General features: G+C 36.0%; 1 long non-coding RNA gene across 4 annotated transcripts in view; it reads left to right on the forward strand.

Moving 5' to 3' along the window:
- LOC143646216 (uncharacterized) overlaps positions 1–23,995 on the forward strand; it is a 92,249-nt gene extending 68,254 nt beyond the window's left edge. For 3 of the 4 annotated variants that reach the window (XR_013157384.1, XR_013157388.1, XR_013157385.1), the window contains one exon: positions 22,719–23,995. This is a non-coding gene — a long non-coding RNA (uncharacterized LOC143646216). Of the gene's footprint in view, positions 1–22,272; positions 22,363–22,718 lie in introns of those variants that run through there. The other variant, XR_013157387.1, reaches the window with a different exon arrangement.
- The last annotated feature ends 376 nt before the right edge of the window (positions 23,996–24,371 follow it).

A 24,371-nucleotide genomic window follows, 5' to 3' on the forward strand; every position in this document is an offset into this window, starting at 1 on the left:
TTATATAGTTCCCTAGGTGTTCTTTAGGGTTGGCTGGAATGTTTTGGTTGGGGTTTGGCAAATTATGATAGGTAATAATGTCTAACTGAAACTTGTGTAAGAGTGACCTCCAGAGTAGCCTCTTGACTCTATTTGAATTCTCCCAGTCACTGATACTTGATTAGTTACACTACTTTTTCCCCTTTTGGGCAGGATGGAATTGTTGATCCCATGGTACCAGGGTCAGACTCATCCCTGGGATTCATCTCCCATGCCACCAGGGAGACTTTCACATAGCGGGGAGAGCAGTGATTGCACTTGCAGAGTTGGGCTTAGAGAGTGTGAGGCCACATATGGGTCACCAAAGAGGTCCTCCAGAAGTAACTTTTAGGCATCCCTATAGGTAGGCTATGCTTTTTCACCTAGCCTACCTGTAGGTATGCCTAAGCTAAGCTTCACAAGAGTAAGCCTCAAGATCAAAGGCTTGGGCTATTGATTAGGGTGTCCCTAATGTTTGACACAGGATCAAAGGACTCCCTAATAGTAAACTTTAATAGTTCCATATTTTTTCTCTCATCCCTCAAGCAGCTTTGATTATATCTGCTTAATATATTCTAGGATATATCCAGGTATTACATCTATAAAATCAATACTTTTTGATTATCTGCTCAATATATTCTAGGATATATTCAGGCATCACATTAAGCCATACAGAATTACAGGCCTTCATTCTTTTCTGGGCTCCCTGCGTTTCAGTTGTTCAAATGAGCTATTCAGATGAGTTGAGTTAGATTATGAGCTACAGAAAATTTAGGTTCTGGGCAAAATAAATCTTTCTTCCTTTGGTCTCAAAGAGTAGGTGTGGTTCTAAAACATAGACAATGTCTTCACTATCCCTGTGTTCTGAACCACTTTAATCCTGACCTGATTGGTTTTGTCCCTACCTCCAAATACAGGTTATGGATAGATAAAACAGACTCTCAAAATTCAGAAATAACAATTACCACTCTGGACTAATATATCTGCTGTTGGAGTTTACAATCTAGGCTCCTGTTTTCTTATAATCATTTTCTAAAGGAGACCATACAATGATTGTTAGTTTGATTCTGGCTCGTTTTGCCTCACCAAATGTCCCACAGGTTCATTCATACTGTTGCATGCCTCATGAGTCTGTTCCATTTTGCAGCAGAACAATATTTTATCATATGTGTACACTATCATTCACCAATTTACTTCTCAGTCAGTGATCATCTTTCAGCTACCGGCATTCATTAGATATCTTGTATAATGCCCAAAGTCCACAGTCCATCAGCACTCTCAGTTTTAGATAATTTAATTGTTCCCAAAAGAAAAATAACCAATAAACTCACCCTCATCAAATAAGAAATCTAAAACCTCCCCTGAAGTCTAGTCCCTCCACCCATTATTTATCTCTGCTGTTGCTCTGGTACTGCTGATGTTTTCCTGCTAAACATAACCTATAGCATGTGACAGCAGTTTTCACTCTGAACCCTGGGCTTAAACACTCTTTGTACTTGAATCATACTTTTAAGTAGTTTTGCAAGGACAGATTTATATTTCTAGCGTTAATCAGTGGGACACATATGTCTATAAAACCCCTTTCACACTTGTTCAACTTCAATATGGTTCTATTACTTATAGACCCACTAGAGGACCACCTTCACTTCTATCTATTCCCTTACATTGGAGTTCAACCTCATTAGCTAACCATTCACCCACCTCTAAGTCCCTTATATTCTGTGTCATAAGCCTCTGATTTTACCATTACCATGATCCTAAAACTGGAGTCAAGCAGTGTCTATCCTTCTATGTTTGGCTTATTTCACTCAGCATTATGTTCTCAAGGCTCACCCACCTTGTCATGTGCTTCAGGATGTCATTTTGTCTTACTGCTGCATAATATTCCATCATATATATATACCATATTTTGTAAATCCACTCATCTGTTGACAGGCATTTGGTTTGTTTCCATCTTTTGGCAATTGTGAATAATGCTGCTATGAACATTGGTGTGCAAATGTCAGCTTTTCTGGGTGTATACAAAGTAGCGCTAGTGCTGGGTCATAGGGGAACTCACTATTTAGTTTCCTAAGGAACCACCAAACTGTCTTCCATAGCAGCTGTTCTATTATACATTCCCAACAGCAGTGCATATGTTCTGATTTCTCCACATCTCTCCAAATATTTATAGTTTCCTGTTTATTTAATAGCAGCCATTCTTATAGATATGAGGTGGTATCTCATTGCAGTCTTGATCTGCATTTCCCTTACAGCTAATGAAAATGAGCATCTCTTCATGTGCTTTTGGCCATTTTTACTTGGTCTTCAGAAAAATGCCTATTCATATCTTTAGCTCATTTTATAATTGGGCTGTTTGTTCCTTTGTTGTTGAGCTGTATGATTTCTTTATGTATACAGGATATTAAACCTTTGACTGATGTATGATTTCCAAATATTTTTTCCCATTGAATTGGCTGCCTCTTCAACTTTTTGACAAAGTCTTTTGAGATGCAGAAGCATTTGATTTTGAGGAGTTCCCATTTATCTATTTCATCTTTTGTTGCTTGTGCTTTGGGTGTGAAGTTTAGGAACTATCTCCTATTACTAGGTCTTGAAGATGTTTCCCTTTATTTTCTTCTAGAAACTATATGGAGCAAGATAATTTATTTGGGTGTTTGATCCACTTTGAGTTAATTTTTCTACAGGATGTAAGGGTATGGTTCTCTTTCGTTCTTTTCACTATTGATATCCAGTTCTTCCATGCCCATTTATTAAAAATACTATTTTGTCCCTGTTCAGTGGATTTGGGGGACTTATTGAAAATCAACTGATGATAGATTTGGTGGTCTATTTCTGCACTCTCAATTCAATTCCATTGGTCAATATTTCTATCTTTGTACACATACCATGCAGTTCTGTTCACTGTGGCTTTATAATAAGTTTTAAAGTCAGAAAGAGTTAATCCTCCCACTTTGTTCTTTCTTAGGATGCTTTTAGCTGTTCAGAGTCTCTTCCCCTTCCAGACAAATTTGGTAAATAGTTTTTCCAAATCTCCAATATAAGTTGTTGGAATTCTGATTGGTACTGCTTTGAATCTGTAGATCAATTTGGGTAGAACTGACATCTTAACCATGTCTTTGATGTCTTTTAGCATGTTGTGTAGTTTTCTGTGTACAAGTCCTTTATATCCCTAGTTAATTCCTAAGTACTTGATTCTGTTAGTTGCTGTTTTGAATGGAATTCTTTCCTTAACTGACTCCTCAGTAAGTCATTGCTTGTGTATAGAAACATTAATGATTTTTGCACAGTAATTTTATATCCTACCACCTTGCCGAATTTGTGTATTAGCTCAAGTAACTTAGTTGTAGATTTCTCAGGATTTTCCAAGTATAGTATCATGTCATCTGGAAATAATGAAAGTTATACTTCTTCCTTTCCAATTTGGATGTCTTTTATTTCTTTGTCCTGCCTGATTACTCTATCTAGAACTTCTAGTACAAGATTGAATAATAGCAGTGACAGAGGGCATTCTAGTCTCATTCCCAATTTTATGGGAAAAGCTTTCATTCTCTCTTCATTGGGTATGATACTGATTATTGTTTTTTCAATATGCCCTTAATCATATTGAGGAAACTACCTTTGATTTCTATCTATTGAAGTGTTTTTATCAGAAAAGGATGTTGAATCTTGTCGAATGATTTTTCAGCATCAATTGAGATGATCATGTGATTTTTCCCTTTTGATTTGTTAATGTACTGTATCCTTTCTTATACCATCTTTGCCTGGTTTTGGTATTAAAATGGCATAAGCATCATAAAAAAGTTAGGCAGAGTTCCTTTTTGTGTGTTTTTCCTGTTTGTATGTTTCCAGGAATTTTTCCATTTCATCTAAGTTGTCTAGTTTTGTTGGCATATAGTTGTTCATAGTATCCTCTTATGATTTCTTTTGTTTCTTCAGGATCTGTGGTCATGCACACCTTCTCATTTTTGATTTTGCTTATTTGCATCCCTTCTCCTTTTTTCTTTGTCTGTCTTGCTAGTGGCCCATCTTTTTTTTTTTTTTTTTCTTTTTTCTTTTGCATAGGAAGGCACCAGGAATTGAATTTGGGTCCCTGGCATGGCAGGCAAAAAGTCTGTCTCCATAAATTTTACTGATTTTCTCAAAGAACCAACTTTTGATTTTATTGATTCCTTTTATTGTTTTATTTTTTTTGCTCTCCCATTCATTCAACTCTGTTTTAATCTTTGTTATTATCTCTCTTTTTTTATTTGCTGTGGGGTTAGTTTGCTGTTCTCTCTCAAGTTCTTCCAGGTGAGCAGTTAAGTCTTTGATTTTTGCTCTTTCTTGTTTTTTATTATAGGCATTTAGGGCAATAAATTTCTCAGCTCAGACTTTGCCACATCCCATAAATTCTGATATGTTGCATTCTCATTTTCATTCATCTCCAGATAGCTACTGATTTTCTAGGAATTTCTTCTTTGATCCACTGGTGGTTTAAGAGTGTGTTGCTTAATAGCCATATACTTGTGAATGTTCTCATTCTTTGGGGGTTATTGATTTCCAGCTTCATTCCATTATGATCAGAGAAAGTTCTTTGAATAATTTCAATGTTTTTAAATTCATAAAGACCTGTTTTGTGCCCCAGCATGTGATCTATGCTGGAGAAAGTTCTATGAGCTCTAGAGAAGAATGTATACCTTAGTGTTTTGGAGTACAATGGCCTATATATGTTTGTTAGGTCTAACTCATTTATCAAGCTGTTTAACTTCTCTGTTGCCTTGTTGATCTTCTGTCTGGTTGCTCTATCTGTGGAGGAGAATGGTGTATTGAAGTCTCATACTATTATTGCTGAAAAATCTATCACTCCCTTTAGTTTTGTCTGTGTCTGTCTCATGTACTTTGGAGCTCCTTGGTTGGATGCATAAATATTTATGATTGTTATTTCTTCTGGGTGAATTGTCCCTTTAATTAATATGCAGTTTCTTTCTTTGTCTCTTATGATGCCTTTACATTTAAAGTCTATTTTGTTGGATATTAGAATAGCTACCTGTATAGTTTTGGTTCCAAGTTGCAAGGAACATTTTTTCCTAACCTTTTAGCTTCATTCTATTTGCATCCTTATGTCTAAAATGAGTCTCTTATAAGCAGCATAACTGGATTATATTTCCTAATCCCTTCTGCCAATCTGTGTCTTTTAACTGGCAAATTTAGTCCGTTAACATTCAAAGTTATTACTGAGAAGGTGTTCCTTGAATCCATAATCTTATCTTTTGGTTTTTTATTTGTCAGATGTGTAATAATTTTTTTCCTCCTGTTTTTATTCTTTAAGCTGCTCTTATTAGTACTCTTCGATTTTGTGCCCTCCTCCAGGTCTCCCTCTCCTGTTTTGTTTTGTTTTCCAATTGGCAGAACTCTCTTTAGTATTTCTTGTAGGTAAGGTCTCCTGCTGACAGATTCTTTCAGGATTTATTTGTCTATGAAAATTTTAATCTTTCCCTCAATTATGAAAGACAATTTGGCTGGGTACATAATTCTTGGCTGGAAGTCTTTCTCTTTCAGGATCTTAAATATATCATACCACTGCCTTCTTGCCTCCATGGTGCCAGTTGAGTAATCTGAATTCAGTCTTGTATGTAGTAGATTGTTTTTCTCTTACTGCTTTCAAAATTTTCTGCTTTTCCTTAACATTTGATGGACTGATTAGTATGTGTCCTGGGGAAGACCTATTTGGATTTATTCTATTTGGAATTTGTTAAGCTTTTTTCACTATTAATGACCTTTATAAGGGTTGGGAAGTTTCCCCCCATTATATCCCCAACTAACCTTCTTAGCCCTTTACTCTTCTCTTCTCCTTCTGGGACAGCAATGATTCTTATATTTGTGCACTTTGTTTTGTCCATCATTTCCCTGAGATTCAATTCAAAATTTTCCATCTTTTATACCTTTTGCTATTTTGAGTGTTTGAAATTAGTTATCTATCTTCAGCTCACTTATTCTTTCTTCTGCCTCTTCAAATCTGTTGCTGTGTGTCTCTAGTATGTTTTTTATTTGGTCTACAACATCTTAAATTTCTGTGATATCTGCTATTTTTCTATTTATTCTTTCAATTTCCTGTTTATGCTATTGTAGTGTCCTTTTGTTCCATGGGCAGGCACCAGGAATTGAACCCGCGTCTCCAGCAAGGTATAGTGTCTTCTTGATATCCTTTATGTCATTAGCCATCCCATTTATTTTATCTAGTAGATTTTATGAACATCTTTGATTAGTTGTTCCAGTGTCTGTGTCTCCTTTGGTGTTTTAATTGTGCTGTTATTCTGGGCTACATCTGTCTGTATCATGATATGCTTAGGGAACTTCTACTGTCTTCACGGCATGTAAATATTTTGTTTGGTTTACTTTGGAAGTTGATTTCTTTCAGTAATCTACAGCCTTGTATTTGGGGGATGGAGGTGGAGGAGGATGCAGGGCACGAGGCAGGACATGACAGTGCAGTAATGCATTGCAGTACAAGTATAGGCACAGGTTGGGGCTGCTATCCTGATGCCTGTGAGTGTGGGCGCCCAGTGGCAGGTGAGGATGTGGCTTTGCAGGTGCATGGGTCTCGGGGGCAGGGTCCTGGTGTGTGCTAGTCTAAGGCATGGGGCTGTTTTTGCACATGCATAGAACTAGGGCAGCAGGTGTGCATTACACCTGCATGGACTGAGATGGATGTGGCCTGGCTGCTCAGGTTATCACTTTTCCAGAGCTGGGGACTGGCTGGAGGCCACGTGCATACATGGATCTGGGAGTGCTGCAAACTGATGTACCCATGAGCAAAGCTTGTGTGTGGGTGGGGTGGGGACTGCCTGCTGTGGGACTGTATGGCCTAGCAGCAGTGTAGCCTAGGCATAGAGATAAAAGTTGGCAGCCTTTATGGACTGATGATCACCCACAGGGGCAGGGAGTAGGAAGCAGGGCTCAGGAGGGGTGGGGTGAGACTGCACTGGCACTGGAGAAGTGGGTTGGGCTGTGCTCGTATTGGGGATAGGGCATGGGTAAGCACTCGAGGGGTTGGCAGGATAGGGGCACTTGGGGAGAGGGGATGGGTGACAGGGTTAAGGTATGTGGGGAGCGGGGTGAGTCACGGGTCATGAGGCTATGCTGGTGATGGTAGTGTGTTCATGGATACAGCTTGGTTTACTTCCCAGTTCCTGTCTCCCTGTCCATGCACATTAGAGGGCTCCAAGTTTCTGCATTAAGCTGTCTGCACTAGCTGGATGGTCTCCAAGTCTCTGCTTCTCAATTCCTCAGCTTTTGTAACCAGGGTCACCGACTTACACCCTGGAATCACCTCTCAGTTGCCCTCCCATCCCTTCTCTAGCCATCCCTTGGAGCAGAGTTGAAATCAATCTATCTTATTTTGACATCTTCCCAGAACTTACTAGTTCTTGTTATTACTAGTTCACTGAAGAAGCTGGCTCTGGATCTTCTAGGGACACAGCAGGAGAGAGAACAAGGTAGTAAGGAATAAAAAAAAAATCAGTTATTGTAGTTGATACCTTACTGGTATCAGTGAATTTTGCACTGTTGTGTTCTGGACTTGGTGAGTTCAAGATAGAGCAGGCGCTCTTACTGCTTCATTAGAAAGCTTCCACTGGAGACATTTTACTGTACTTCCCAGGATGTGAGCCATCTAACTGGTTAATTACATTTCTTTCTTTAGTTCCTGGAAATTCAGTATTTCAACCTGTATGCTGATGGCAAATCTCACGTTCAAGCAATACTCTAGAGCAAGGTTTAAAGCATCTCCAGATTCTTCTTTGAGACTCAGGTTTGGTCTTTCGGAAACATTAACGCGTCCTTGTTACTACAACATTTTGGAAATATAGATCTTTCCCATTGCAAGTCTACTTCTCAGTTTGGGCTCTTCCCAATTTGGGTTGGAGCTCAAGCTGCATAGGTTAAACTACCTTTTACTTGTCCTTTCCTCCCTCTTCCAAGGAGGCAGAGAGGTAAAATACCATGGACCCCCAACACATTTTTTTTTCCCAAATAACGTTCATCTCTCAGAGTTTTCAGCAATAGTTTTTTAGTGGTTAGTGCTTTGTTTATGGTCTCATAAACAGCCTTCTGTCTTGTCTTTTATAAATACTGCATAAGATGTCTACCTCTTTTTCAAATGTGAGAATATTCACCAACTATTTTTATTGTTGTTCTTGTTTTGCTGGCACCTTAGTTAAAACTGAGACAGAGAAAGTTCCATTTTAGCATCCTATGGAGTGTTACAATAATTCTCATCAGAGAAAGCAACAGCATCTCCCGAAAGTTATGTATTTATTCAGAGATAGTCTGTAACAGTCATTCTAAATTAACATTTATTTTCAAATTAAAGTGCATTAAATGTTATGTGTATCGAGATTTGATATATTGTTCTTTTTTTTCCCTTTAAAAAAGAGAAGTAGACAGTCCCTAGTGGGCATCAGTAAACCAAACATAGCAGGTCAAAAGCATAGATCCAGAAACACAGGGAGGAAACTGTGGTGGAGTTGCAAGTACCTCAGAAAAACACGTTCTTAAACTTAATCCATTACTGTCCTTGTGAATCATGTAAATAAGAACTTCTTATGCAGTTACTTCAGTTAAAGTGTGATCCACATCAATCAAGATGAGTTTTAACCCTATTACTGGAGTCATTTTTTTTAAGTGGGATGAAATTCAGAGTAAGGAGAGAAATACAGAGGTAGCACCAGAAGCTGAACATAAACAGAGACTGAAAGAGAAATGAAAGACCAAGAGATGCCGCTATGTGTCTTACCATGTGACAAGCTAAGACCCAAGGATTGCCAGCAGCCAGACCCAGAGTGCCACAATCTTTGGAGAGTAAACTCATCTTTACTGTGCCTTAATTTGGATTTTTTCTTAACTTCAATATTGTGAGTCATCAAATTCTCATTGTTTAAGCCAACCCGTGACGTGGTATTTGTTTGAGCAGCCAAGAAAACTAGAACAGCTTACCAGATAAATGGAAAGTAATTGTCTGACTCACTGTAGGATTGAACTTTTTTTAACTTTTTATTTTGAAATTATTATAGATTAACAGGAAATTGAAAAGATAGAACACAATGGACCCATATAGCCTTCACGCAGTTTTCTTCATTGGTGTTATCTTACATAACTATAGAACAATATCAAAATGGAAATTGAGGTGGAAGTCTATGAATAATTCTGTATTATTTTATTATGTGTATTGATCATGTAACCATCACAGCTTTTAAGATACAGAATTATTCCATCATCATAAATATCTATCTCATGATTTTCCTTTAAAATTCCACCAATGCATCTTCCGACACAATCTCAAGCCCTGGAAAACTACAAACCCTGGAAATCTATTTTCTACCTCTGACATTATGAGAATGTCATATAAATGAAATTACACAGTTTGTGACCCTTTGCAGTTTGTTTTCACTCCGATTAATGCCCCTTGATATCCATTCAAGTTCTTACATGTATTGATAGTAAGCAGTATGCTTCTTTTACTCTTTTTTTTTTTTTTTTTCACATGGGCAGGCACTGAGAATCGAACCCGGATCCTCTGGCATGGCAGGCAAGCATTCTTGCCTGCTGAGCCACTGTGGCCCACCCAGTATGCTTCTTTTAATTGCTGAGTTTTATTCTGTGTTATTGATGTATCACATCAGTTTTAACCATTCACTTATTGGTTGCTTCCTGTTTTAGGTTATTACAAATAAAGCTGGTATTAACAATGGTGTATATGTTGTTGTGCAGACAAAATTTTTCATTTTTATGGACTAAATGCCCAGGAGTGTAACTAGTAGGTTTTATTGGGAGTGTATGGCTATTGTTTTAAAACATTGCCAAAATCATTTTCAGAGTGATTAGATTATTGTACGTTAACATCAGCAAAGATCTAGTCTCTGCATTCTTGATGGTATTTAGTATTGACACTATTTTTCTGTTTGCTGTCTTAATAAGTGCATAGTGATACAGCATCATGATCTTAATTTGCATTTCCCTAGTGGCTAACAATATTGAATATTTTTTCATGGGCATTATTTGTCATACTTACATCTTCATTGATGAAATGTCTCTTTTTGCCCTCTATTCTTCTCTGTGAATTAATGCTTTCCCCTCTTCCTATAGTTCTTTCTCACAAGTACTTTCTTGTTCAAGTCAACTATTGATTTTGGGCTATTCAAATTGTCTACTCACTGAATGAATTTTGGTAGCTTGTGGCTTTCAGGTAATTAATTCATTTCATTGAAATTATCAAATTTGTGAGCATAGAGTTGTTCATGGTATTTCATTATTTTCCTTTTAATATGTATGTGATCAGTGATGGTGAGCTCTATTTCATACTGAAATTTTCTCTCTCCTTATTTTGGTAGCATAATTATAGGTTTCTCAAACTTACTAATCTTATTCAAAACTAGCTTTTAGTTTCATTGATTTTCCCTATAATTTTCCCATTTTTAATATGTTTGATTTCTGCTCTAAATTTTTATTATTTGCTTTTTCTGTTTGGTTTAGGTTTAATTTTTCTCTTCTTTTTCTAGTTCAAAGGTGGAATCTTAGGTTATTGATTTTACATCGTTAGTTTCCAACATATGATTTTAAGACTGTGCATTTCATTCTAAATACCAATTTAGCTTCATTCCACTAAGTTCGATATATTGTATTCAAATTTTCATTTATTCAAAATGGTTTTTAATTTCTCTTGGAAAGTTTTCATTGGCTCATGTGTTATTTAGAAGTATATTGCTTAATTTCTAAATACTTAGATGTTTTTCAGGTGTCTTTCTGTTTTTGATTACTAGTTTAGTTCCATTATGGTCTGAGAATATACCCAAAAGTGTTTTTAGTTTTCGAAATTGTTTAAGTTCTGCTTTACGGCTCGGAATCTGGTCAAAATTGGTGGACTTTCTATTTGAGCTGGAAAAGAACGTGCATTTAATTATTGACTGATGCCAATGAGATCAAGTTGACAGACAGTACTGTTCAAGTCATCCGTTTCCTCACTGACTTTCTGCCTGCTTAATGTATCAATTACTGTAAAAAGGATGTTTAAATCTCACGTTATAATAATGGATTTGTCTATTTCTCCTTTCAGTTCTATCATGTTTTGACTCATGTATATTGACAGTGCACTGTTACATGTGCATATGGAGGGCCATTATGTCTTCTTGAAGATTGCACCCATATTGCTTCCATTGGCACCCAAGGCCGAGCTTGTTGAGAGGGTTGGAGAAGTGATCTTGTTATCACTAGGTGGTGGTGCAGTTCTGATTCTCTACTCGTTCTCTTCTTATATCAACTAGTTTGGAATGGGAAGGGAGCCTTGTTGCCAATCATTAGGGCTGAGAAATTGAGAGACGGTGTTGTTACTGCTGTAGTAGGTATGAAAGTCCCAGCTGCCTACTTGACCTCCTCTGATACCACCTTGAAGGGATGTTGACACGCTTTATCACACTTTGCTTGGGGTAGGAATCCTGGTTTCCTACTCTGCCCTTGTTAGTAAGACTGGGGTGGCTGCAGATTTTTTTGGTGGCTGCAGATTTTTTTTCGATGATATTTGCCTGGAGTACAGCAGTTATTGTCCAAAAGTTGACTTTCTTTAGGCTGTCCATTCCTAGTTTTTTTGACATTTCTTGCATATTATTTTTTTGCCTGCGACCCTTGACATTTCCAGGCCGCCCTCTTCTTTATTATGAGTTGGGGATATGTGAGGCCAAAAGAAAATCCAGGGAATGCACCAGTATGCTGCTCTTGGGTCGTGAGGTGCCGCTCACTTGCTGCCTTTTGCTCTCCGTCTTTCAGGGCCTTCTTATGTTTGCTTTATATATGGATCCTGGGTTACGGTTGTGCTTAGCGAGAGCAATAGGGAAAGGCATGTCTACCATGTTTTTCCATAAGTGTAGTTTCCCAAAGTCATTTTTAAATACTGACTTGTCACACCAATAATGACGTCAGTATCCCACTCACATGACAGAGCTTGAGTGAGGGATCGCTGACCTTTAAGACTGCACAGGAGCCTTTTTTATAATAGACACAAAAGTATCATGGAATAAATTGACAAAATATAAAATGGTGCCATTTTCACACAATAATGTGATTGCAGTGTTTAAGTACTCTGCACCAGAAATTGCTATAATTCAATATTCTTTCATTTTTATCCTTCTCCCCCAAGTAGAGATTAAACTCCAAGAAAGGAGAGGCTTTGGCAGTGTTGTTTCTAGGGATCTCTCTAGTACTTGATAAATATTAGATTAATGAAATCTACACAATATTAGCAAGTAGCATTATTCATTCATTCTAATTCAAATAAAGAAACAAACTTTAAAGCTGAAACAATTTGAGAAACAGAATAAGTAAATTAGGTGGTGGATTATAACCCAAAGAAAAAGAAATACCCATGTGGTTGGCATAGTAATATCCACCCCCCAACTCCCGTAAATAAAAAAATCTGTTACTCCTCCCTAAGAGATGTGAATATGTTACCTTACATGACAAAAGAAACTTGGTAGAAGTTAAGAATCTTGAGATGGGAGGATTATCCTGGATTTTATGAGTGGGCAAAGTGTAATCACAGAGGTCCATTTAAATATGAGAGAGGCATGGAAATCAGCATCAGAAAAAGAAATGTAATGACAGATGAAAGCAGAAGTTGGAATGATCTGATTTCTGGAATAGGTCCATGAACCATGGAAAGTGGGTAGCCTCTAGAAGCTAGGAAAGGACAAGGAACAGATTCTTCTGAAGAACATCCTGAAGAAATGCCTTAACCAGAGTTCCATAGGGCACATTTAATGTGACTGTGTGGTTCTGAGACTCTTACAGAGTTGCAACCAACTGACTTCTAAAAACAAATAGTATTGCATGGTGAAGATATAATTTATAAAACTCTACAGATTAAACCCTTCAATATGCATCCAAAAACGTTGTCTGGTGAAGAAAACTAAACATATGTACAAATATACAGATCAACTACAAAAATATCAAACTGAATAACAAAGTGAGAAATGCTTTGCAGAATTCTTTCTGCAGCAGATTCATTCTGTTTCTACGTGGAGACAGTTTTCAGAAGTGAATGTATCTGTGTTTTCCATTTTAATTAATAAATGATCTTGTCGTTCTCACTTAATAAATGTTGAAGAAGTTTTTCAAGAATATTGGCTAATTATTCTAAATTATTAGCCTCCCTGGGCACCGGATCATAATATTCTGCCCAGGCTTTTCATTTGCTTATTCTACTCTGGCTTCAGGTCAACTTCTGTAATGCTGACTTTCATCAGTGTTCTTCGTCTCCAGGCACTAAATCAGTTTAGAGTTTCATCCTTTCTCTTTTATTTTCCTCCATCACTCATGCTCTCCTTAACATTAAATTGCACACACACACACATCTCACACATATTTCCCTTATTAAAATCTGCTGTCAGCAAACTCTAGCAATAGAAGGGCTCTGATAAACAATTAACACTAAGGTGTAAATTTCTGACAAAGCCTGAAATGTGTTAAATAGTCAGAAATATTTGCATATTAATAAAGGACAGTTTATTAGTCCCAAAGACCAAAGCTTTAATTAAGGAATTTTAGCAGTAGAAAAATAGGGAAAACTTTAGAATTAGGGCCTGTCTGGGCTTCCCCCTAGTTCTGTTCAATTCAACTCATATTTATTAAGCAACCAATACATGACAGGCTTTGAGAATTCATAAACAAAGAGACACAGTCCCAGACTACCAGCAGTCCCAAATCTAATGGCAGCAGATAAAACATGGAATTATGTTCTGAATAACATAATAATTGCATTAAAGAGCTGAGAAGTCCAGGGGGCTGGAAAATAATGGAGAAAGGGCACTTAGTCAGCCTTGGAAATTAAAGAAACCTTCCCAGAGGAGGAAATATCTGTTTAAAAAAAATCACTCTGCAAATAGTACTAGAATTGAAGAGAAGTGGAGAGGCAGGGAACAAACCTTGCATTCTTGAGGTTAAAGTCACTTGAATAACATGTATTATCGGATTTTATATGCTATCACATATATCACATTACAGTATTTATTATTGAACTGGATTCACTAAAATATTATGAGATCTTTTATGAAGAAAATATTGGCCTGTATTTTTTTCTTTTAATATTTCTACCTGGTTTTGATATCAGAGTAATGCCAGCCTTACACCATCTTAAACTAATGACGTCTCTAGTTTACCACAGTCTATATTTAAGTGATATTATGCCACTTAACATGCCAATTTCAGAGTTGGAGCAAAAATCAGATGTATAAATATTTGTCAAACATTTAGAATAGTACCTGAAACGTAGTATTATTCATTTGTTAATAGTTAAATAAATTTTAAAATTTTCTACTGTTCTTCAATAGAATGTTAGCCTCAGGAAGAAGAAATCTTCATCAGTTTTGTTCGATGTTACTTTCTAAGCACCTATAAGAGTTTGTTGAATAATTAATGGTTTAGTTTCAAAGACATTGAAAGAGCCAAAATGCTTAAGGGTTCATATATTTTATGACCCCATTGTTGTGATTCTTAGTACTGCCTATCACACAGTGATGTGAAAATTATTCTAGCCATGCTTTTCTTTGGGCTTACCTTTCCTGAGATTTGGCGTCCCTTATCAAAGAAAGAGGTTGAAATAAGGGCATAGTTTTTTTATCAAGAGAACCTGTGTTTGTCTAATGACTACGACTTCCTAATGCAAGGTAGAAGGGCCCTGATAATATCAAATGAATAATCTAGTGGCTCATTTTCTAGTTTGTTTTTGTTATCCTATCATCTCTGCCTCCCTCCCCCGTCCCCACCAGCTTTTCAAATCTATAAACAAATATATTATTAAATATTAACTGAAATATATCTTGCAGGATTTAAAGAAATAGATGTATTTCTGAAAAGTGATGTGGTTCATGCTTTAGATTGACCAGACCAGACAATTAACAAAAGTCATTCAAGCAATATATGTAAGAATGATCTACTTCTTCTCTGCTGATGGGCACAAAGCCAATAGATTGGTTTCACCGGTCCATCTGAAGCCCAGGTCTCAAAAAATCATTTGTAAAAAACAGAGGGGAAAAATTCCCAAAACAATCATCATAATATACTTTAGGAAGTATATAGAAGGAAATGATAGATGATAAATTATAAGCTCAGACATTCTTGTAGTTCAACCATTAGTCATTTAATAATGAGCTGGAATCCAAATATAGTTAAGTGATAAGAGATTGTCAGCTCGCACCATTTTGCTCTTAACCTTGAAACTTGGGTCTCTTTCCAGAGTTCTCATATATTTAAGAGTATTATACAGAAAAAACAAAAAAAGTAGGTTCTATTAAACACATAGTCACAAGCAGGTGAGTTTAGTCCTCACCCGAAATTTTTTAACTTGCTTTTATCACAGTGTCATAATGAGTACGTCAAGGTGTGTGTTGTGTGTGTGTGTGTGTTATGACATTTTTAACCAATTAACATTACCAAATATTTTCAAACAGTGTTATTTTTCATCACTCATCTCTCAGAATCCATAAACTAAATATTCAGGTTATGACCCATGACCGTATGGTATCTCAGGTTCTGTTCTGCCAACATCCTCTATTCAGAACATTAGTTTCCTTCATGTAAGTGCCACCTTGCTAAGCCAGGACACCCATTAGGTCAAGATGAATGGAATTAATGAGCATTCTGTGCCTGTGTTTACCCTGTTCATCATTTCTACTCCCTCTTTGTGATCTGTCATTATGACACAGTCACATTTGAGATAATGGATGTTGAGCCAAGTTTAGAAGTCCTGTCATAGGTTTGATTTCCATTAACTTCTCCACCTCATTCCTCAGCCTAGCAGGGTGACATTTATGCTTGTGTCATTGATTAAATTAATAAATGCTGTTTTGAGGACATCTTAGAAAAAGAAAATAATGCTTATTTAAAAGTTGCCTGCATTGGCCTTAATTTACCCAGCTTCCTGGTTGCTTTCACATCTTTCCTGGCTAATGGTAGAACCCACTGATAAGAAGAGCAGTTACACTCTCCTCCAGAAACAAGTCTGACATAGTGGAGAGTTTACAAGATTAATTACAAGGAATTTTGCAAAGCAGAGCTTGTCCTAGAAATGATCAAGCTCTTAGTAATATAAATACGTTATTTTGCTTATAATCCATTGTGAGTTTAAAGCCACTTTGTCAACTTCTCTACTTTTGTTTCAGTGAGAATAAACTCCACTTTAAAAGGCAGTAAATTAGACAGTAGCTGTATATTACTGAACTAATTATTTGATCCAATTTGATACATTAGAGCAAGTACATTATGAAAGTGATGCATAATGTATGAAAATTCATAAGCACAACAATGTAAATGAGTTTGCAAATACATAACTCAATTCTTCTTGGAATCAAATAAACAGCCACATATCTTTATTCTTTTCCGCTCTTCCACAACAGATCTCTTCCCCTGCCTTTTTTCTTTTTTGACATCGAAATGTTAATGTAGAAATTGTATCTGCTTTTGTCAAAATGGAAGACTCCAGACTAGGCAACGAGCTGTCTTGGAATACTCTGAGGAACCCTGATTTCTGGGTCTAGTAATTTCTCTTGCAAAACCCAGACATTGATTTAATAGAAGGGGAAGTGAAAGTAGAATAAAGTGAAAGTGTCAATCTTCATACTCAGTCCCCCTTTCCTCATTTATTTCTCACTTTTCCACTTGCTAAAAAACCTCCTGGGATGGTAGCTTACTTAAAGTTTGCATATAGGTACAGAGTAAAATAGAGGAAATTCAATAAACTAGCCTGAAGCATCCCTGTCTCACATTATCCATCTCTGCCTCTTTCAAGCCGGTTCTACCATTTTATGAACCCCTAATTTTACTTTCTTTCTCATCCACTTACGTGAAATCCCAATGTGAATTAGAGTAAGATACAGTACAATACTAAAACTTATACTCTCTTTTATAGTTACCTAATTAATTCATGGTTAAATGTCCCATTGCTCCAACCAGAGTAAATCTCATTGAGAGAAGTTTATGTTGTCCATAGTGTCTTATGGTATAGGTAATTAAAAATATATGTGTTTAATTTATTGATTAAAAGATACTGAAGGAGGTTCATTGGACTTAGCAAAGTAATAGATATAATGTGTTTTATTTTTTCATCTTATGTTCTTATAAGTCCTGCTTGGCTTTTATGAAGTAAGGAGCTTACAACAGGAAGTCAAGGGCACAGTGAGTAAAGTGTGGCCAGTCACAAACTTAGGAATCTTTATGGAAGAAAACATATTGCAATAGGATTCTTTGCAGGCTCAAGATATTCACACTCACATAAGGGTAGGAAGGAAAAGCATGTATGGTACTAAGAAGTAAATCAAATTGTTGACTGTTAAATATCTTTTCATGTTGTGAAATATCTCCCTTGGTTTTACTTATATATCTACCAGTTTCAGGTTTGCCTTGGGTTTTGGAGTGGAAAGCAATGAAAAAAAAATCACCAATAACAAAATTTTCTCTAGTGTACAGTAGGTATAGAAAATTATGGGACTCAGGATATCAGCACTATAATTACACTATGGGCAATCTGAAGATGCATTTTCCAGTCCTATCACACGGTCTATTAGACTATGACTAGACTTTCTTAAAGTCATCCATTACAGATTGATTAATTGCTCAGAATAAAGGTCCTGACAACCCTTAATGAAGACCCAAGAATAAATATTCCTTAAAAACACTTTTTATTTTCAGAAACTAACACATTAATAATTATGTATATGTATAACTAGAGGGTCTTCTCCTTGGACTAAAAATAGCAGACAATCAGGTCCACAGATGATGTATATTTTCATTTGAAAATGAGAGACTAACATTTTTTAAAATTTCTCATCTGCTTTTTATTATGCAAGAGTTGATTATATTTCAGTATAAGCTTTTAACAATTTCATGTGCATAATTTCATATCGGTTTTATTTTTTTTCTAGGAACTTTTTGTTTCAATGTACTCAAATGGGTGTGAAATTACTTATCACATTGAAAAGAAATTGACATTTTTGCTAGTTAAAACAGATTTCTCCTAGATGTACACTGCTATTAGCTCACTAGACTCACAAAGGTTGCATTATAAAATCAGGCAAACACCTTATCAATCTTTCAAAAGGCAAATTTTATGGTAATCAAAGGATGAAAAACCAGAATAGATTTGAGCTCTCTATGAGCCTGTGAAATGTTGGACCACACATACCATAGTGTATAACCCAATCCACTACTCCTCGGTTCCAACTAAAAGGCATTTATTTCATTCTATAATTCATCTTTCCCTTTTCTCCTAAGTTCTCTTACTCAATTTGCATATATATTGATATGAATATTTAGTTTCCCTTCAAACTAAATTCAATATCATTGAGAATTCCTCAGTTTTATACCTCAGTCACAGGAAACTATCCATAAAGTATGTGCATATATGTACATATGTGCACATATACTAGGTATTCCCATAATTAATTGACTTATTAGTTACCTTTAAGATAGTTCAGGTGATAGTAATTAAGCTCTGATTTCTGGGTCCTAGTGAGCTATGTGTCAATGTTCACAATTAAGGCAGTGAAGAATAGCAAGAGACTTGGTGTATATTCCAGGATTCTCTAGGGAAACAGAATCAACAGGAGAGATCTGTAAATATGAGATTTATAAAAGTGTTTCATGCAACCATGGGGATGCAAGAGTCCAAAATCCATAGGGCAGGCTATGGGACTGGCAACTCTGATGAAGATTCTTGATGAACTCCACAAGACTGCCTGCAGGAAAAAATGAAAATTCTCTTTTCCCCCTTAAGAGTATTCAACTGATTGGTTTAAATCCAACTGATTGGATTATTTGCTTGCAGAAGACACACCCTTAGTTGACTGCAGATGTAATCAGCCACAGATGCAACTGATGGATAATTTAATAAGCAAGTCTTCTAGTTTATCAACCAGCCATGAAACATCCTTGCAGCAACAGTTATACCAGCACTTACCTGGCCAAACTGACACCTGAACCCACCATCACACATGGGACATCCTCTGTTTTCTTCACTCTCAGCTGCGTGACTTTTTTCTGATAAACTCTAGTCCAAGCCTCTCCAAAGTTAGCTGATTATCAGTTTTAGTTCTTAGTTTTCAAACTATAGATTTTCAGCTCTTCTCTTGGACCTTCTGATTCAGTGGGTTTAGAATGATGCTTGAAATTATCTTTTTAGAAGTAATTCTGACCTGAGGGCTAAAATTGTGTTAGGTTTATTCAACATGTTATTCTCAGGGAATGGGGTACAAAAAGAAATATGACTAATAATTGACGTTAAATAGTGTGTTGGTTTGAAGCTGTTATGTGCCCCAGAAAAGTCCATGTTTTTTTAATCCATTTTTGTGGGTGCAGACCTATTGTCAGTAGGACCTTTTGATTAGTTGTTTCAATTGAGATATGACACAGCCATTCAAGCTGGTCTTAATTCTTTACTGGAGTCTTTTATGAAGATAAGAGAGAGCTCAGAGAAAAATGCCCAGAGAAGCAAGCACGGACAGACACATGGAAACTGAAAGCAATGGAACCTGAAAAGAAGAACGGGCAGAATTTGATCATGTGCCTTTCTAACTGACAGAGGAAACCCAGATGCCAGTAGCCTGTTTTCAGAGATGGTATCGTCCTGTTGATGCTTTAATTGGGACATTTTCATAGCTTTAGAACTGTAAATTTGCAAACTAATAAATCTCCATTGTAAAAGCCAACCCATTTCTGATATATTGCATTCCAGCAGCTTTAGCAAACCAAGCAAGCAGATACCCACATTAAATGATCAAGCAACAACTAACGACAGCATTTCAGTGTCAAAATACATACTGATAGTGCTATGTTTGTTCAGAAAATAAGAGAGGGTAGAAATGTTACATTCATTCAATTCAGTTATCATTATTAAGTAATTACTATTTATGAAACTAATTCTGGGGATTCGGCAATGAATAAGACATTTATTTAGAATTTGTTAGGTTAGTGTAAGATAGACATTCAAATAAATAACCAATGTTGTGGCATGAGCAAGATTCTTGGAAACTCAGAGAAGGGGGAGATTATTAGGGCCTGAGTGCATGGTGGTGGTGGAGAAGTAAGGTATCATAGGTGAGGCCATGCAAGAGATGCAGAATATTCTTCTGAGAGACACAAGGTTACTTGTGCTTCAATATTTCTAGTACTTGGATACTGGGTAACATATGACATGCAAACAAAAATTTTCCTTACTATGAAGCTGGGGAAATCCCCAAAAGACTTAAAAAATCACTCAATCATCAGCCCTATATTTATAGGCTTAGAAGTGTCAGGTGTAAGGACCCAATATTCCAAGCTCTTTCACATAAATATGTAAGTACATCACCTCTAAGGATCACTTGAAGCATTTTCAAATCAGTTGCCAATAAGGTCATTCCGTTTGGAAAGAAATTTTTGATGCAAAGTTGGTTAAGGTTGCATGGTAACATAAACCCTTGTTAACTGACAGAAGTCACAGATGATTTTGCTCATTGAATTATGTGGCCATCAATAATTATGACCAGATTGAAATAACCTAATATATATTGATATGTGTGTATTTGTATATGTATAAGTGCAATTACTTGTCATACCCAGAAGTAGTCATTTCAGGTAAAGGGAAGAATCAACCCTGTCGGTTTTAGTTATTATTGTGGCATATATTTTTAGGATTTTTAAAAGCATTTAACCAATTATTTTAAATTTCAGACACTAAAAACTGGTCAGTCAAGTGGGCTCCATATCATCACATGTGGTAATATAAGTCTCCTTGAAAAGTATAAACTTGGTTGGGGGCTAGGGTGATCCTCCCTCTAAAGTGGAAATATCTTCAAAATATTTGGTGAGGAAGGAGAACACTATTGAATAATTATGCATCGTTTTTTCCCCTAATTTAGCATATTAATTATACTGATAGAGTTTGTTCTTCTCAAACCTGGTTGCCCTGTATTGAATGAAAAATATTTACTTAGGACATTTTAGCTATCTCGTTAGATAGGAGAAAGGAATTAGAGTAAGATATGAATGCTTAACATGGTCAAGGTTATCAAGGGAGGCTCTTTAATCTTTCTTCCCAAATACTTTTGAAGAATAAGACTGAATCCTACATAAGGAATACAACAGAGCAATAAGAGAGATGGCCTAGGTGAGTGATATTATGGGGGCCGTAAATGCAGCCCAGAGGGTTCACATTTTATTATCTAGGTAAATGAGAAGTGATTGAATGTTACTGATTGGGGAGGTGATAGGATCAAAGCTAGGCTTTAGTTGTATTATTGTCTTATTAGGACAATAACAATAGTACTAAATATCTTTACCTAATTTTATCTCATTCACTATTAAAATGATGCAATTTTGAAAATTTGAAATTTTCAAATAAAATCTCTAACATCCAAATCTGTACCAGCTTTTTAGCAAATGTACTAATTGGACAATCAAAACTACCTCATAAACTGTTTTACACTTTTTCCCTACATAAACTGACATTTCCTAGAATTTTATATTAGGGTTTATTTTTATTATAAGAGGACTCAATTCATTTAGGACAAAGAATAGTAGGCCCATACTAAAAGGAAGAGAGGGAGTTAAATATGATACACTTTGAGGCTGAAAAAAAATTAATGGTAATATTATTTAGCAATGATGCTTTGATCTGATACATTCAGTATTTGTAGCTAACATGCACTGATTTTATTTCTAAATAGAGGCTATTTTTGTTCCTATAAAATAAAACTGTGTAATAGCAGGAATTACAGAGGCAATAACAGGGAAATGAAATTTATACTTGGCAGTATAGTCATTATGCTTCCTACTTACATACAACCACAGAACATAAATTTTGAGTCCACTGACACTAGGGTTGGGTGTGTGCATCCAAAGCACACTACTGATGTGTTGTCAAATAATCTGGGGAACTACATCCATCTGCACAACCACTAAAAAAAACCAATATTGCTTGACTTTTTAAAGGTAAGCATTGGTAGAAAAATGGAGGTAGAATATTATTTAACTTTTAAATTAAAGCTAGAGGAAAAGTAGCATTAGTTAACTGTGGTATTCTGAGGCCATATTTGAAATAGTGTGGTCAAGAGAGAGGACATCTCTAGTTGTTCTAAAATAAAGAAAAGTATATACATTTTCTTTATCATTAAATAAAAAAAAAACTATATACAATCAGGGCTGGAATCATTGCCTGTCAGAGAACATGGACAGTAATAGCTGTTGTTCCTTCAGGAAACGTGTTTGGTTCCCTTGACTGTCATGGCAGGAATGGCATGATACATGGAGAGAAGAAGAATGACATGAGAACTATTACTCAGGAGGTAAGGGAAATGCCTGCTCTAATTGTCAGCACTAAGCAGGCCAGGTATCCATTTCCACATTTGAAGGCACAAAAAGATAATAACGAACTTAATTAACCATGATGTCTTCAAATTGTATAGCCTTTCATCTAAATAAAGAAAGGAAAGCTGGCAGGCTAACTGCGATGGACTTTTTATGATGTAGTTTGAAAATATTAGAGCTTTAAAACATGGATGCACTTTGTCTCTTCTTAGAGGGGATGAGGAGAAAGAGATTCTTAGCATTAGTTCCTGTGTTAGCCAGAGTTCTTTAGGGAAATGGAACCAACAGAATATATATAAATATTAATACATGAATATTATGATATTTGTTAACAGGAATTGGCTCACACCACTGTGGGGATGGGCAAGTCCAAATTCCACAGGACAAGCTGCAAGCTGGGAACTCCAGTGAAGGCCTTCCATGAATTCCCCAGGAGGAGCCAGTTGAAAGAAATAGGAATTCTCCCTTATGACTGCTGAAATCATCACTTCTCCTTTTGCTGGAATCATCACATCTCCTTTTAAAGCCATCAGACGATTAGATGAGACATCTCTCATTGTTGAAGGCAGTCCCCTTAGTTGATTGTAAATGTAATGAGCAATAGATGCTATCAACTTACTGATGATTTAAGTCCTTGAAATATCCCCACAATAACAATCAACCCAGAGCTCATTTGACCAAACAACTGGAGACCACAACCTGGCCACACTGACATATGAAATTAACTTTCTCAAAAGCTAACTGATTTAAGTGGATGGAATGCTCATGAAGGCCCACCCCTATATTTGGCACCAATACATTGACCTTAGGAATTTCCAACATGAATGGATGACTCATGATAAAAAAAAAATTAATTTTGTCATGTCAGAATCCATCTCTTTTATAAATAAATTGATTAGATATATATAAAACATTAAAATATATCTGAGAGATCAAATATTTTAATGCAATCATTAATGCAAAGCAATGTGTAATGAAAATAGCTTATTACTCAGCAGTCAGTAACATGGAAAAGGCATTGGAAGTGAATATGCAGAGAAATTTCTTTAACCATGATTCTAAGTAAGTGTCCTAAACTAAAGAGAAATTCAAAAAAACCAGTGTTTTCCTGCAATAACAGAAACAACAAAGCAAAACCCAAAGCAACTATATTTACATATAAAAAAAAATTCTCCACATGGAAAAATCAGAAAAGGAAAGTGAAATATTTTGAAGCTCTTTTGGAAGGGCTGCATTGAAAGTTCAGACCTGTGACTTTCATAATAACATATTTTGCCAGAAATGCAGTGAAATTTGCTGAAAGGATGCCTTCAACTCACTAGAACAACATTATTCTAAGAGTTCAGTTGAGTCCAACAGCATTATTACTGATGAAAACAGGCACATACTACTTTTGATGATATTGTTCTGTGCTCTTCTTTCAGCCATAACATACAAGGTCAGTTGTTTTATCCATTTCCAGGAAACTGTCATAATCAAGAACATTGACTTGAAGCAGATTCTTTTGGTTGAAATCTTTCTAAAGTTTTTGTGCCTTGGTTTCCTCATTAGTGTAATAGAAAAAATAAAACCTTTTCCATTGTTATGAAGACTAAAGAAATTAATAAATGAAACTGGCTTACTTAGAACAGTGTTTAGCTCTTGATACATGCCCAGAAATGGTCAACAATTCTTCTTCTTAAGTCTGGTATTATATGAGTGAGGTATCTAAATCACATTGTAATAGAGTACTTGCTCTATGACTTTGGGAAAATTTATTAATCTAGTTCTTCATCTGTTCAGCATAGTTTAGATTATTGTCCAATGCAAAAATCACTAGACATATGTGGCTACTAAGCACTTGAAAGGTGGCTAATCTGAATTGAGACACGATGTAAATGTAAAATACAGATCAAATTTTGAAGACTTAGAACCAAAACAAGGGATGTAAATTATCTCAATATTCTCTATATACTGCTTGTTTAAGTAATAATATTACAGTTATATTA

The sequence above is a fragment of the Tamandua tetradactyla genome, chromosome 9, assembly GCF_023851605.1.
Source record: "Tamandua tetradactyla isolate mTamTet1 chromosome 9, mTamTet1.pri, whole genome shotgun sequence".
In the NCBI taxonomy this organism is placed as follows: domain Eukaryota; kingdom Metazoa; phylum Chordata; class Mammalia; order Pilosa; family Myrmecophagidae; genus Tamandua; species Tamandua tetradactyla.